Source organism: Mirounga leonina, unplaced genomic scaffold (genome assembly GCF_011800145.1).
Source record: "Mirounga leonina isolate KUSES-001 unplaced genomic scaffold, KU_Mleo_1.0 Mir_173, whole genome shotgun sequence".
Lineage (NCBI taxonomy): Eukaryota > Metazoa > Chordata > Mammalia > Carnivora > Phocidae > Mirounga > Mirounga leonina.
Genome location: NW_023270447.1, coordinates 16,527,738 through 16,543,396, shown reverse-complemented (window position 1 = coordinate 16,543,396; position 15,659 = coordinate 16,527,738). Strand labels below are relative to the sequence as shown.

Sequence of the window (15,659 nt, the reverse complement as noted above, 5' to 3'; positions counted from 1 at the left end):
CTGGTGTCTCGCCTCTGAGGGTTTGAGAATCGCGGATATAGGTCGCCGCACGGTGGCCGGGGCGGGAGTCCGGGAGGGCCACACTGGCTCCAGGTTTCATTTAGAATCCACGCCCACTTTCATGGGAGCTGAACTTTGACACCTGCCTGGTTCCCAGCAAAACCAGGCTCACGGATCACTGGCTGAAGGTCATGGGAGCAGGAAAACGCTGGGTCCTTGTTTTCCCAAGTTCCCCAATTTGGCCTCAAAAGCCTCTAGGAATCACCGGATTCTCATCCCACTGCTCTGCACCTCAGCCAGGGAAGAGGCTGCACCCGAGGGAAAGGAAACAGACTTGGGATTTTTACAGCCCTCAAGTCTCTGTGGGCACACTGGCCCAGGAGGGCGCCGGCTGCAGAGGATTCAGGGCCGCTCAGGGTGGGGCTCTGGTTTCCCAACTGCTTACTTCTCCCGCTCCGCTTTCCCACCACCCTGCCCCACAGAGTGGACTCCTGCACCGCAGAGATGCCCACGTGGGCCATGCCAGCTGCCCACAGGCGTCCGCAGCATCCCACATCCATCAATTATGCCCAGTCACATCTGAACACAGCTCATTGGGAAGACTTGAGTCCAGAATGCAGATTGTCAACTAGGCCGCATTCACTGATAGTTTATTATCTGTCTTGCCTCCCACTGGATTTTAAGTTTCACGAGAGCAGAAACCCACCTGCCTTCCTACTGCCCTGCAGCAATGCCTGAACGTATTAGGCTCTCCTCGGTCACTGAATGAACCAATACCCCAAGATGAGGTCTCTCTAGCCTTTTCTTCGTTACAGAGCTTCTCCTCCTCAATCTCAAACTATTCGAAGCCCCATGTCAGCTGAGCATGTTGCCACACAACTAAAGGATGTCATTCCCCAATTTTCCTTGGCCAAGGAAAGGCGCACTGCCGCTTAGCGGGACTTCTAAGCTGAGATGTGACGGCTGGAACTGTGGCGCCATCTTGGACACGAGGAGGGAGCTGCATCCTCCAAATGGGGCAGCAGAGGCCCCAACAGGCCCAGATCCCTCACAACGGTCCCAGATTGCCCACCTCCAGATATTTCGTATGATCATCTGTCCTGTTTGAGCCCATATTTTGGTTGTTCCTGTTACTGGCAGCTGAACTAAAATCCTAACCCATACTATGACCCTAGCTTCTATTTGGCCACCCTGACAGTCTTTACGCAGAGCCTGAATCCCTTGTACTGTGCCCTGGGCCCACTTCTTCTTGGCCCGAGCTCTGAAAATGTAGTCATCAGGAGTCATACCCCCTGTGTAACCCTCCACTCAAACTGTATTCACCCAGACCCAAAAAGCTGTTCCCTTATTTCTCTTTACAGCCAGTCTCCTTCCTCCCTGATGCCCAATACCCAGGCCACTTCCCACCATCACCCCCTCTCTCTTCTTCTCAGCATCCTTCACAAATAGCAAGATTTCTTAGCATTTTATAAACAACAATCCTTCATTCCAGATTTTGAAATAATACCGCTTTATACACTTGTTACCAGAAATATAAAATCTGCTATCTTGTTACTTTTGCCCTACTTCCTTAGAGGAAAATCCACAATTATTGTTCTCCCCCCACTGTGGACTGTGGAGATGGGGCATGATAGGGCACTGCAGGAAAGTACCAAGGGAGGAGAGAAAAGGGGGTCAGAAAGATTGACCCTCCCTTGAGATGGAAACTCAGACTTCAAAAACTGTGCCCTTAAGCTCTTGCATAATTTGTGCAAAGTCAGGAGGTTACACAATTGACTAGATTTATAATTTGGGGGAGAGGGGAGAAGGAGGAAGAGAGGGAGGGAGGGAGACAGATCCAGAGCAAGCAAGCAATTGCAAGCAAGGGCTCTTCATTTCAAACCAGTGAGAGCCGGTTCTACTACATTAAAAAGAGCCAGGCTGGCCTCCGGAAGCCTCCACCTCAGCAGATGATGTGGGCAACATCTCTCAAACAGCTGAACAAGGCAATTCAAAAGTCACCCACTTAGGGTCGCCCTCATGATTACGTTAGTAGTTATTTTGGGGGTGAATGCCTTCTAGAACTTTCACATACTCTTTAAATCACACACATTAATGCATCTTCTAATTATTTTTCCGAAGTGCCTGTAATTTGTGAGCCTTGCCCTTGCCAACTACGACTGTGCCACTATATGTAAGGACTTTGATGGGCTGTCAACTTCATGGTGGGTGAGGGGTGACCATGTAGGAAAATTTGGCAAAATGCATCCATTTGCATCTTTGAGAGCACTGTGATGGACATTTGTGCTCCCTGGGGACCAAGCCCGACATTCCCGCTTCACAGGATAGGTCACATGGGACTGTGATGTCGGCAGAATTCTGTCGGCTTGCCCCCAACAACCAGAACTTCTGCTAACAGTGCGCCCCTCCACTTAACTGCGGCCATCTGGGCCGAAGATGAATTTCCCCCTGAAATGCAGCCATTTCAGGCATGGCCTAGGCTAGTTCTGGGGCCTTTGGGGCCGCAAAAGAAATTCTAGCAATTTAGGGTAACACACAGCACCACTGCCCTTGGCAATGGCTTTATCTCTTCGGTGTCCTCACCGGCGTCCTTTGAAGTTCTGACTGATTCCACTAATGCCCTAAGAAGCCTCCCGGCCTTCCTGAGATTACCTTCTGAGGAAAGAGCAGAAGAGAGAAGCCCCTACTCCCACAGTTACATGCATCATCATCTTACGCCCGGCCCAGAAGTATGCATGAGACCAGCCGAAGAGGAAGTACAGGTCCCCGCCCTCCAGCGCCCTCCCATCTCGGGAGAGTAAAGGGCACACAACCCCTCATACCAATCTGTCCCCGCTCCTTATAGAGGCTCATCTCCCAGCTCATCTTTCCCAACGCTTTCCCATTTGTTTCTGCAGACATCTTATGAACGCAATGTGCCTCCAAGACTGGACCCGAGTCATTCTCAGTCTTCCGCGCGCACGGGCCAGCGGGCATCTGTGACAGAGGGCACCGTGGCACCCAGAGCCAGTACCATATAGCTGGGCTCTCGCAGCAAGTTTACACTGAATGGAAAGCAGTCCTGACTGGTCCTTTGCATTTTATGTTCTTCAACCACCAGAGAGACAGATAGCAAGAAAACCCATGAATAATTGCTACCTCACCCAGATGCTATAAATGTTACTAACAAGCACATTGCAGTACAGACCTTCTCCTCCATGCTCAGGTTCTCTAACTGCTCTCCCCTGAACTGGAACTTCATGCCTAGAAGGCAAGTCTGATTCTGCGTTACCCGAGCTCCTTATGTTGAGGAGAGGAGGTGGCAGTGGGTGGGCTGGAGGCAGAGTCCAGTTTCTCTAGCCCCCAGCGCAGGCTCCGGATCCAGCCATGCTGAGCTCCCCCACCCCCCACAGTAGCTGGGGTGCACCCTCCAGAGAAAGCGGAGCTGCTAGGCTTTAGATCAAGAACATTCTGCCCGTGAGCTCTGCCAGGTTCATTCGAGTGACCAGATCCACCCACGGCCCCCAGGAGAGAAAGATGTGGGCGGGCCCCACGTCTCCTACTCCGAGGCTTTGCCTGAATTGGATCTACCAGAAATTTGAGAGTTCTCTCTGGGGGAGGAGAGGGGTGCAAGAAAAGGGGCTATGGACGTAAATTAAGTAATCAGAATACCTTGAGCAGGAAAGAGAGAGAGGGAGGTAACTACTATAACATGGTTTCCCACTCACTTGGCTCCACTTCCAAAATTTCATCTTGTCCCAGTCATTAGTTCTGGGGGCTGAGATGAGGGAGGTGAGTTGATAACTAGGGCAAATGCAGGGGGTGGATGAGGCCCACACCTGTCCTACCAAACTGAAGTTTAGTTAGAAAATTCATTCGTTACCGGAATTGTTGCTTTTCAGGGAAATCTGAGTCCAGCTACCTCCTTCCTGCTGCCAGCCTCTTAATAACCCGGATACCACAGCACAGTATGTAAGCACGGCCAGCCCTCTCCCTCCATCCACGGGCCACGTGCCACTGACTGGCTGTGTGGCTTTGGGTAAATGACTTTACCTCTCCACAGAGCCTCAGGCTCCTGGGCTGCAAAATGGGGATGATAGTACGTGACGAGATGTTAATCAGGATGGAATGGGTCCATTTGGGGAAAGCACTCACAACATCCCTGGGACACAGCACGGTTAACTGTTATCAGAGACACACCAGAATGCTACCCATCTGGTTACAGGAAAGAAACGCTTCACCCCAGAGGTGCTTTCAGTCTGATGCACAGATGCGTAGGGAGTGGGTGCCTGGGAGGGAAGCAGTTAAGGAAACCAGCCGCGTGTCCCCGAGCTGCCTCGCCCGCCCGCCCGCCCACCACCTCTGGTCCGGCTACACCGCCAGGATCAGTCCGAGCTTGCTGCGGCCTGCTCCTAAAATCATGCCTATCGCTCTGAATCTGGACTGAACGTCTCTGCAGCCCCACACAGCCCCAGCAAGTCTGTTCTTGACTGGCTGCAACAGCCAGAGCCAGGGGATGGTCGGAAAACACATTCTGGACGTGCCGAGCCAGTTCCACAAACGTGCTGGGAACGTTGATTAACACGGAAACCCACATTTCAACAGCTCTCCCAGAAAGAAAGAGCTGTTCCAGCCCAGGAGGAACAGAGCGCGGGGTCTCCTCTCGCAAGGGCTGCCTGACATTGGCGCCTGCATTTCAAATCAGGCGCAACAATGGGCCCGGGCCTCCTCAGAGGAGGTCTGCGCTCCTAAGTTTGGGGACGATGGATGGTATGCACACAGTAAGCTGTGGGAAAGCCCCAGAGAAGGCGTGACACTCATTTGCATGCAGGAGGCAGCAGAGCCGATTAGAAAAAGATGTCATCTGCATTATAATTTTTATTTTACTCTGTTCCTACCTCTAAGAGAAGCTTCCCGGTTCCCATAGAATTGTAAATTGTGCAAATCACCTGGGAAAGACTGGAAAGGCACCACTTTGTGGCCATCAACAATCATGGCCAAGCAATATGCCAACGTATTTGCCGGCAGGGGATGACACCCTGGGCCCTACCCTCAGGGAGGGCACAGTGCTCTTGGAAGACCACATGCAGAGCAACCGTTGAAACTCAGCCCTGAGCTCTGGAGACACACTGCCCAGAACTTATCCCTGCCCTTCTGCTCTGGAGCCTGGGCAAGTTACTCCATCTCACTGGCCTTCGGGTTTCCCTGTCCCAATGAGAAAAGTCGCTGTGGCCCCATGTCGGGGGGAGGGGGGTGCGCCATGGGACTAGAAGCATACAGTTGCTGCACCTCACACTGACCCACCATGTGCGGCCGACTGGTGGAGAATGAAATCCGCGCGCAGAGAGAAGAGAAACAAGAGATGGAGGGTGTCCCGGCAGCACGCACGTCTAAGCCCCAGCTGACTCCAACCACCAGCAAACTCCCCTTGTGACCTAAGCTAGTTTGCCCTGGACTCCTGTTACCTGTGCCAAAGGGGTCCTGGTCCAGAAAGGCAGGGATCAGATGGAGGGGAGTCGGACACTGAGGGGTTAGACCTTCACACTCCAGATAGTGAGTCACCGAAAATCTCTGCCTAGATTTTCAACAGGCAACAGGTACCAAAAAAAGATGCTTTTAGACAGATCAATCTGGCTGCCGTGGGCAGAAGGGCCCGGCTGGGGCCCAGGGCACAAAGCCAGTTCGAGACTTTTGAAATGTGCTGATGATGGCCAAATTTCTATCTCTAGCCCTTGGGGTGGGTGCTGGGATACTGACCAGAATCCACTCCAGAACTTGGATGCCGATATAAATCAATGGAACCCATCTCTGCAAAGCCCGCCCTTCTCCCCCTTTCCTGGTCACTGGCCCCTCTGCCCTCATTACCCAAACGAGAACCCTCAGAACAGGCTCCATCAATCAAGAACCTCCGGATTCTACCTCTTACCAAATGCATTCTAACCCCCACTGAGGTTACCTGGTTCTGTTCTCCCTGAACTTCTGCAGTAGCCTCCTAACAACCTCCCTACCCGTCTCTGCTCCTACACTCTACCACCCACTTATCACAGCTTCCCGGCTGGGAGATGTTAGTCAAGGGGTGCCCCAGCGAGGGCTGACAGGAGACCCAGAGACTCTTCTAGCACCCCCACAAAAAACCGGATGGGCTCCTATGCCTGGTTTTTACTCTCCCAGGGCTCAGACCTGGTTCCGGGGGGACACAGACCCCTAACCTGCCCTGTCCTCCTAGACCCCTGAACTCCGAATGCATTTCTTTTAACCCCAGTGAAGTGACCCACCCCCTTTGCAATATACTGACGCCGCATACCGGGATCCATGTCTGAATCCGCTAGAAGGCCTGGATCACAAGAGGGCTATGGATGCCTATGTGAGGACAAAGTAACTGGCAGAGGTTTGACCGGGGCGGGGGAGGAACGGGCCAGGGTACTGCCGTTCCGCAGTGGGAGTCCATGAGTCGGCAAGGTCACCCCCGCAGAGGCTCCTGGCAGGAGTCCAGGCTGGGCAATGGGGAGAGGACAGAGTGGGAGCTGGATGAGGCAGGCAGGGGCCTTGAAGGCCTAACTAAGCCAATCTGTTCTTCTCTAATCCACTAATGACAGCTAGCCAGTGAGGCAGTGTGGTCGGCGGGACATAAGCTCTTTGAGGACAGAGGCCAGGCCACATTTGTCTTTGGCTCCCCGAGCCTAGCCTCGTGCCTGGCAAACAGCAGGTGCCCAGTAAACACTTACTGACCGGAGCCAAGCTTCCTGTCACCGGATGGGGAAAAAAAGAGAGTGTGGAGGTCAGTCAAGAACAGGTGACCCTGGCCACCTTTCTAGACTTTGCCTACCTTGCTTCTGTACGCGCCAAGAGGGTAAGAGGTCTCACTCCCTGGGACTCCCTGATCTAAGGCACAGAAAGCATGGGCACCAGCACCCGGCCTGGTGCCCGGCAGGCGCTGGCTTGAAACGATGTAGAATTTGCAAGCCCTTTCCAAGCAGGCTGGTAGCCACAAGAATGGAAAATAACTTAACTGGAGAATTTGTTTTTAAAGACTTATGAAATCCATCGGAAGGTTGTAGAGATAACTGGCGTCTGAGACTTGAGTTCTGATGGAATAAAAAAGCTAGAAGTTGGAACAACCGATTTCTCCTTAGGCATGGGGGGAAGGGGGAGAGAGAGAGAGAATGAAGAGGGAGGCAAGCTTCTGGGCTATTCTATCCCAGTCAGGAGCGGCGAGCCAGAGCACCCAGATTCTACCAGCTCTCAAACAAAAGCTTCCTTTCTTCTGCCCTGGGCGGTTTATTCAGTTGAGGGAGAGGTCAACAACAGTCCAGGCCTCTCATCAAGTAGCACCAAACAATTCGATTCTGGAAATCGAATCCAGAAATTATGATCACAAACAACACCGTAAGTGTGCCTGGTGTTGTGGATCATCACACAAAATTGGTTTATTTTCTGAGCGAAGCCTGCATCCTCCTGCGAGCTGCTGGGAAACCCCTCAGGACGTGCCTTGAGTGGGGCAATGCAGGAGTCCAAAAGGACAGACCCTCATCTCGAATCCACCGAAGCTGTAATGCCCTGGAGCCTGCGTCACTGCAGTCCCGAAATAAGCACGAACATACGAAGGGACTGAGCTCCCACTCTCAAAAAGCACGCACTGGATAACCGTGACACAAAGCATTCTGAAGCCTTGCTGAGGCCGCCACACACAGGACCGTCCTGCAAGTAAATCTGCCTAAAAATGAGATTCTTTGGAGATGTCAGGCACTCGGTGCCTTTGAGTCCCTGCCCTGTGTTGAATTTCAAGCAATGGACTAGTTTATAATCAAATTCCATAGTATATCAGGGGCTTTTTAGAAGATCGGGTGCTATTTTTTACCACTGAAAACCTGCATAAATTGATCAGGAACCCACAGGATGAATAAAACCCAGTTACTCCTGCCACTCTTAACCCTGCCCACCGGCCAAAAAGTAAAAATCCAGTTCTCCCCGAGCTTTAAGCCCAGCAACCCTGAGCAGGACCCCTCAGATGTTTTCATCGGAGGCAGAATGGAAGGAAAGAAGGTAAGCACTGGTGGCAATCTTCAAGCCTTGATATGAAACAATTTGTATATTAGGTTCTGTGTCACCTTTTATCGACACTCACTTTCTTTTTGGCTTGCCTAAAAATATTTTGTTATACTCCAAAGATAAATGAAGAAAGGCTTGAATGTTCTGATGCAGCTCTCCCGCTGGGTGCTAGGCTAGACAACCAGCATTTCGTGCTAATGACTGTGATTAAAGCCAAAGGCTTTAGTTAAGTAAACAATTAACTTTGTAAATAAAAGCCCAAAGAGGGGGAAAAAAATGTCAAATTAAAGTTTTAAATATCCCATTTAGTAGACAAAAGCAAATGGTGGCATGGGCAATTGGGCATTTCAGCCTGGTCCAGCCCAGCGCGTGGCACACGGCGGCCTGGCCATCGGCTCTGGGACACGTACAGCACGCAGCGGCACTGTATCCAAGGAGATGCCCCTCACACACAGCCACGGAAAATCTCCATATTGATTGCAACGGCTGCCTGGCAGATGGCAAGAAAGTCGTTGCGGAGAGGTGCCTTATTCGGATTCACGCGCAGGTGCTCTCTGGGCTAGAAGGGAGAGACCCCGAGCATGTCCCCACCTTTGAAGTGTTGGGCTGTTGATAAATGGGGACCTCTGGTCTCACCGGGGCCCCTTCCCCTGAGCCTGCTCCTTTCAATCCTTACATTAAAGCTCAGTGAAACCCGGGGCTAGATTTGCTGGGAGACGCGGGCGTGGCTAAGAATGACTCCGTGGCCTGATGGGTCACAGCCTCTTTGAGGGGACAAGACATCTGAAGAGCAGCAGTTTGGTGCAGTTCTCAGAGTTCTCTAGCTTAGGTGAGGTCAGCGAGAGGTCTAGCCCCTTGTGAGAAAGGAATCAGTAGCGAAGACAGCTCATAAAATCTCAGAAAGTTTGAGCATTCTGAAACACTTCAATTAATTTGATGTTGATGTTTAAGTACCTTGATGACATAAATTCCTCCGTTCCGAATCCTAGAAAGAATCTTATCTTCAGAAAAGATTCTGCAGATGGCTTTTGATGCCATTTTACCATTTTATAATTAAACCTGTATAATTTATCACAGTTAACACCAGATTCTTACTCCAGTGCCATTAAAAACAGATTTGCAATTTGCTGTTAAATTAAGATGCTTCGTTTTCCTATCACATGTGATTTTTCTTTTCATAGACAGACGATGATGTGGGGGCCATCACACTCTGGCGCAGACAGGAAACTGCCATCAAACCCACCGGAGAGCCCAAATCCAAGAGATTTCCTTTTTGTTCATTATCAAACCTTATCAAACACTTATCAAAAGAGGCTCATAAACCATGAATAGGAAATATGAAGAGAACATCTGCGGATGTTTGGAACTCCTTTGTTTATGAAGGTTCTGAGAAATTTCCATTAAAATTCTGCTTTCCATGTGTGTGAATGAAAAAGACTAGTTCATTTTAAATTGTGCAGGTTGAAGTCTTAACACGGTGCACCCCCTAGGCACAGAAGTAACTTGATCCCCCTCAGGCTTAACTCATTGCATTAGGCTCCCCATTGTGATGGGTGCCCGTAGCTCCCCTAGATGTTCAACCCCTGTTGCCTTTTATCCCCCATCATTCTCCACGCCTTCCCATCCTGCAGGGTCATGACGTTATTGCTTTTGACGCTTGGCTTTATTTTGATGGAACACCAGGGGGCTGAAAATTATTTTTTACAGGAGAGTGATGAGTTTAAAAACTGTAGGAGGAATTCGAAGTTGGACAGCATGCGGCACGCCCCACACCAACCGATGTGGCTGTCTCCTTCACGATGGTTACCTACACGGGCGGGAAATTGCTCCACACGCTCCTTACACCGTAAGATCTCCTTCCCCCGCTGCCTGCCCCAGTGGCTTTGCCCATCGTGTTCTTACCCTCTCGACAAAGCACCCATGGACTCACTCAGTGCTCAGCTCGAAGGGGGGCTCTCATCTTTCCCTGGCAAAAGATAAGCTGAAACACAATCACATTCTCAACAAGCCATTTGTTAGCATCTTGCCCTACTGAAAGCTGGGGAGGTACCTTCCCCTCTCGATCAAATTGAGATGATGACTTCCTGGGGCAGCCTGCAGAGAAGTGACAGCCAAATCATCCCCATGAGGCAGCCCTGTTTTCTGATTCCTCCCAGCGAGAAATCGGATGGCCACACTTAGGATGAAGGCTGAAGGTCACCACTTGCACTTAATCGTTTAGTGGGTCTGTGAAATAAAAGGTTTCGAATAAAAGCAGAGTACCAATCAACTCATGACAACCCCTGTCCACTGCTTTGCTCCCTTTAACCATGTCCTCAGCTTCCAAGAATACTTCTCTCACAGGGCCGGCACACAGGCTAAATGAGACAATGAAGTGAAACATTAATCACTAGGTCTGGCAGTGAGATTCCATTCAGTGAGAGTAGTCCTTCGTTAGCATCTATGGGGAAAGGAGAAACAGAGACTACCCTGGCTAAGGCAGACCCAGGATAAGGGTTTGGAGACCAGCTGACCGAAGTTCAGAATGCGAGGAGGTGCAAGCCAGAAATCTTTCCCGCTGGTAATTCAACCTTGTTAATTCATCTCGATCCAAATTATGAGTGATTTGGTGGAACATAGCTGTTCTCCAAAACAGATGTCCTATTTGCTCTTCAGTAGAATATCAGAAAATCAAAGTCAACTCAATTCAAATATAGTTGACCCTTGCACAACACACGTGAGAACTGTGTTGGTCTACTCACATGCAGAGCTTTTGGGGTAAATATAGCACATTGCTCTAAATGTACTTTCTCTTTCTCATGATTTTCTTAATAACATAGCTTACTTTATTGTAAGGATGCAGCGTATAATACATAAAACACACAAAATAGGCATTAGTTAACTGTTTATGTTAGGCTTCCAGTAATCAGTGGGCTCTTAGGATTTTTTTTTAAAGATTTTATTTATTTATTTGAGAGAGAGGGAGATAGAGTAAGAGCGAGCGGGGCGGGGAGGAGCAGAGTGGGAGGGAGAAGCAGGCTCCCCACTAAGCAGGGAGTCCGATGCGGGCTTCGATCCCAGGACCCCAGGATCACGACCCGAGCCGAAGGCAGGCGCCTAACCAACTGAGCCACCCAGGCTCCCCTCTTAGTAGTTAATTTATACATGAACTTTCCACGGAGGGGTTGTTCAGGGTCAACTGTATCATCCTTTTCTTAATTCACCTTGAATGAATGAGGCACCACTGAATAAACAAAACGCATTGTGGTTGAAAGACACTAGGAGATGTAATTGGAAGAAAAGTGAGATATGCCAAACACATGGAGGAAAATCCAAAGATTCAGAAACCTGTCCAGTGTGGGGTGTAGAATAAATGCCTTTTTCCAAATTTACCTCTCCAAAAGCATGCCATGACTAACAACTGTCTCAGACATCTGTGTTAGGATAAAGCACATCATATGTCAGGGTGAAGTACACAGTAGGTTCTCAGCAAAACCAAATGATTCATCGCAAGATGGGTTTTGGCCAAGTATTGACTCCACCACTTCCAACAGACAACTCACACGTCATTTTAAAGGTTTATTTCTCCCAGAGGAGCTCAAAACACTTGATACTCACGTATCTCACTTAACAAGCTTTTGAAAACCACAATCACCATGCTAGAGCTCATGGCAGAAACGGGCAAACAGCAGATGAACTTCAGAGAACCAAGACACATAAAACAATACAACTCAGATCTGATGAATCAGTACAACATCCCTGGAGTTCAAAAGGTAGTAAGATTTCTATCTCCCAAGAGAAAACCTCACCAAGGCCCTGAACTTTTATGATTTGCTCAGACTTACAGAATAAGGGATTGACTAAAAACTAGAATCCAAGTCTCCCAAAGTATATAAAGAACTGGAAATGTTTAGTCCATACCACACAGACTTAAGAGAAACGTGAGGGCTGTGTGGAAATAGCTGAAGGCTTGGGCTGTTGCCATCACAAGATGATGGTCAAATATTCTTGGTTTAAGTCCCTAGGGAAACTAATCTAGAATCAGCCCCCCAACACGTACACACAGTTTTATTTCTTTTCTTTTTTTTTTTTTAAGATTTTATTTATTTATTTGACAGAGAGATAGAAGAGCACAAGCAGAGGGAGTGGCAGAGGGAGAGGGAGAAGCAGGCTCTGCACTGAGCAGGAACCCGATGCGGGACTCGATTCCAGGACCCTGAGACCATGACCTGAGCTGAAGGCAGACGCTTAACCATCTGAGCCACCTAGGCGCCCTCACACAGTTTTATTTCTAAGTGTTCACTCATACCAGCCAATTTGGTTTAGAACAGACATGCTCACAATAATGCGAGGGAAGAAATGCATCTGAAGGGCTATGATGCCCCCTAAGCTGCAGAATAATGTAGACACTGCAAGGGCACAGACTGACTCAATGCAAGGTAGAACCTTCTAGCAATTAGAGTTGTTCACGTGCGGGGCGGGGAAAGCAGTGCCTCAAGGGCACAGCCCGCTCCCGTGTCTAGAAATGTCAAACATAAGGGTGAAATAATTTCCTATGAAGATTTAGGGCAGGAGGACCAGTGAGAAGGCTTCTACAGAATTTCAACCAAGAGATGGCGAGGCCCGAATTAGCACAGTACTGGTGGTGGTCAGGGAGGAAGAGACAGACGACAGAAATGTTCAGGAGTAAAATCGTAAGACATAACTGATGAGATCTGAAAATAAAGAGTGGGGAGAAGAGGCATGGGAGCTCCTGGAAGATGCTGAGCCACCAACTGCCAACACAGAAGCACAGAGGGAGCGGGTGTGTGGAAGAGGCTACACAGCCGGAGGTGCTTGTGCGAGTGGCTCTGTGGGGAGAAGGGCTGGACTGGGTGCGAGCTGGGGAATCCTCGGAATGAGGGGGAGCCTATCTCAACTGCCACCTAGGAGATGGGATGTTGAGCGCATATCAGAAGAGGGCCAGGGGACGCTGGATTTTAAGGGGCAGGCCAGATGGCACGCCTGGGTGGCTCAGTCGGTTAAGCGTCTGCCTTCGGCTCAGGTCATGATCCCAGGGTCCTGGGATCGAGCCCCGCGTTGGGCTCCCTGCTCAGTGAGCCTGCTTCTCCCTCTCCCTCTGCCTACTGCTCCCCCTGCTTGTGCTCTCTCTGTCATATAAATAAATAAAATCTTAAAAAAAAAAAAAATTAAGAGGCAGGCTAGAAAGAGAAATTGAAGATAGTGTCTTAGTCTATCGGAACTTCTGTTAAGAAAAATACCATACAGGGAGTGGCTGAAGCCACAGACATACATTTCCCACAGTTCTGGAGGCAAGTCTAGGATCAAGGTGCCGGCAGACTAGGTGTGTGGCCTGCTTCCTTGTTCTAGAGAGCTCTTTTCCCACATGTCCTCACCTAGCAGAAGGGGCAGGAGAGCTGCCTGGGGTCTCTTGTAAGACCACTAATCCCATTCATAAGGGCTCCGCCTACCACCTCCCAATACATCACACTCGAGGTTAGGATTTTGATGTGAATTTTGGGGGGACACAAAGATTTAGCCCCTTGCAATAGGGTGGGAGTGGTCAGGAAGGATCCAGGGGAATAAGTAGAGTGCGGTGTGCTAGCGGGCAAGCAAAGAGACTTTCAGGAAGGAAGAGCCAATAATGCCAAGTGCAGCAGAGTTCCAATAAAATCAGACTTGGACGGCATCCACTGGACTTGGCAAGGCTGCTGGTGGGGTGAAAGAGGCTGAGGGGTCATTGGGAAGTGAGGAAGCAGAGACTGTGTTCATCAGTGTTTGGGTGGAGGAAGATAGGGACCAGAAAATGAAGACATGGAAATAAGTAGTATTTTTAGACTGAGAAAGACTGAAGCATGTTTACAAACTAAGAGACAAGTGGTGGAGAAGGACACACTGAAAGTCCCTGAGGAAAGACCAGTGGAGAGGAGTCTTTGAGGAGAGGGTGGTCATGGGCACAGGTGGCCAGGCCAGCCTTGGTCAGGGAGAGGGACACCTCATCCTCCGAGGAAGCGAGGATCTGGATCTGGATATAGCTGTGGCTTGTGGGGTCAGGGGTGGGGACGGGAAAATATTGTGCCTGATGGTCTGAACTGTTGCTGTGAAGAAACAAGATCTGAGTGTTTAAAAAGGGCTTAAAGAGAAGGTGGAGGGAGGCAGACCAGAGTGAGCTGAGCAGGGACAAGCAGAGCTGAGAGGAGGTTTCAAGGACATAAGCATGAGCTGGGGGAGACGCTGGTTATGATCCTCAAGCTCATGCTCCCTGCAAAGGGACCAAGCCCCAGACCGTTCCCCGCTCCCCATCCACACTGTTCACTGGCCCCGCTGGTCTGCACGATCCATTCGCCCACCATCTCTCCTTCCGCTCCTCAGCTGCAGCCTGAGGTCCAGTGTGTGAGGCTCGTGTATGCGCTCTCTCTCTCGCTCTCTCTCTCTCTCTCTCCCCCATGCCTCTTCCACCTACTGCTCCTTTAGCAGCCGCTCAGTGCTACCTCCTCCAGGAAGTTCCCTGACCCAGGGCCCGGCGTCGCACCTGTGGGCACCGTGGAAAGAGCCGCGTGAGCGCCCATCTCCCCAGCGGACTCGGAACTGCTCCTTCAGGGCCGGAGCCTGCAGCGTCTCCCCAGCGCCTGGCGCCCAGCAGCCCCTCAGCACACAGCCTGGGCGTGGGGGTGGGGGTGGGGGTGGGGGTGGCGGAGGAGCAGATGAACTCTAAGTAGGAGGCTGGCTCACGGGTCTCTCAAACTCCGTCTTATTGCGAAACCGGGATTCTAGCTTCTGGGTTCTTGGTGCGGAACTGCTTTTGTAATGGCACCCGTGTTTCAGAGCGGACACTGAGGAGAGCTGTTGCCCATACAAACTAAAAGATTGATTGTAGTAGCTCTTTTATAAGCCAGAAGAATAAGCCGTGACATGGCCAGAGCCAGATTCCAGCAGTAGCCCCTGGGGCTGTGGACACGCAGTGGAGATCCAGATGAGGACAGAGATGCTGCAGTCCAAACCCATGAGGCACCCCTCCCCATCCCTCCCCTTCCCTCCCCTCCCCTCCTATCCCCAACCAGGGCAGCCCGAGTTTTCTCTGCTGGCCTGGAGACATCCCAAATATGCATCAGCTAAAAGACCCCAGAGCTGTCTCTGACATCTTTAAACCCAGTGACAGGGCCCTGGGTCCTCCACGCACTGCAGACCTCTCACAGGGCAGAGCAGGAAGATCTCTGTGGCCTGAGCACCCTGACTCTCCAGGGTCCTCCCCGATGTTTGGTACAGGCCCCTTTCTCTGTGGTCCTGGAGGTGATAAACCCACTCATAGATTTTTCCCAGGATCCCAGTCTCATTTCTGCTTCCCACCCACGTCTCTCCAACAAAAACAAGGCCTCGGCCAGGATCCAAGCTCTGGGGTCTGCGGAGAGGGGATGCTGGGACCCAGCCACCATCAGGCATGTCCTTCCTTTCCCAAATGCTGAAACCAGATCCCCCAAGCTCCCAGATGCCAATGGAATGCATTTAGGTCTCTTTACAAAAAAGCTGTGCTGGGCTTTTTTTTTGGGGGGGGGGGGGGGGGGGCAGGAGAGATAAATGAGCACCTAGCAGCTGCCACAAGGAGGGGCTGAGTCACTTTGGAAAGCCATCTCCCGAGTGGCTTTTTCCACCTT

The 15,659-nt window shown here is 50.6% G+C and overlaps 1 protein-coding gene across 5 annotated transcripts in view; it reads right to left on the bottom strand.

The window, feature by feature from the left end:
* Window positions 1-15,659, bottom strand: part of BCAR3 (BCAR3 adaptor protein, NSP family member) — a 130,414-nt gene that overhangs the window by 31,015 nt on the left and 83,740 nt on the right. The gene's annotated exons all lie outside the window — the stretch shown is intronic.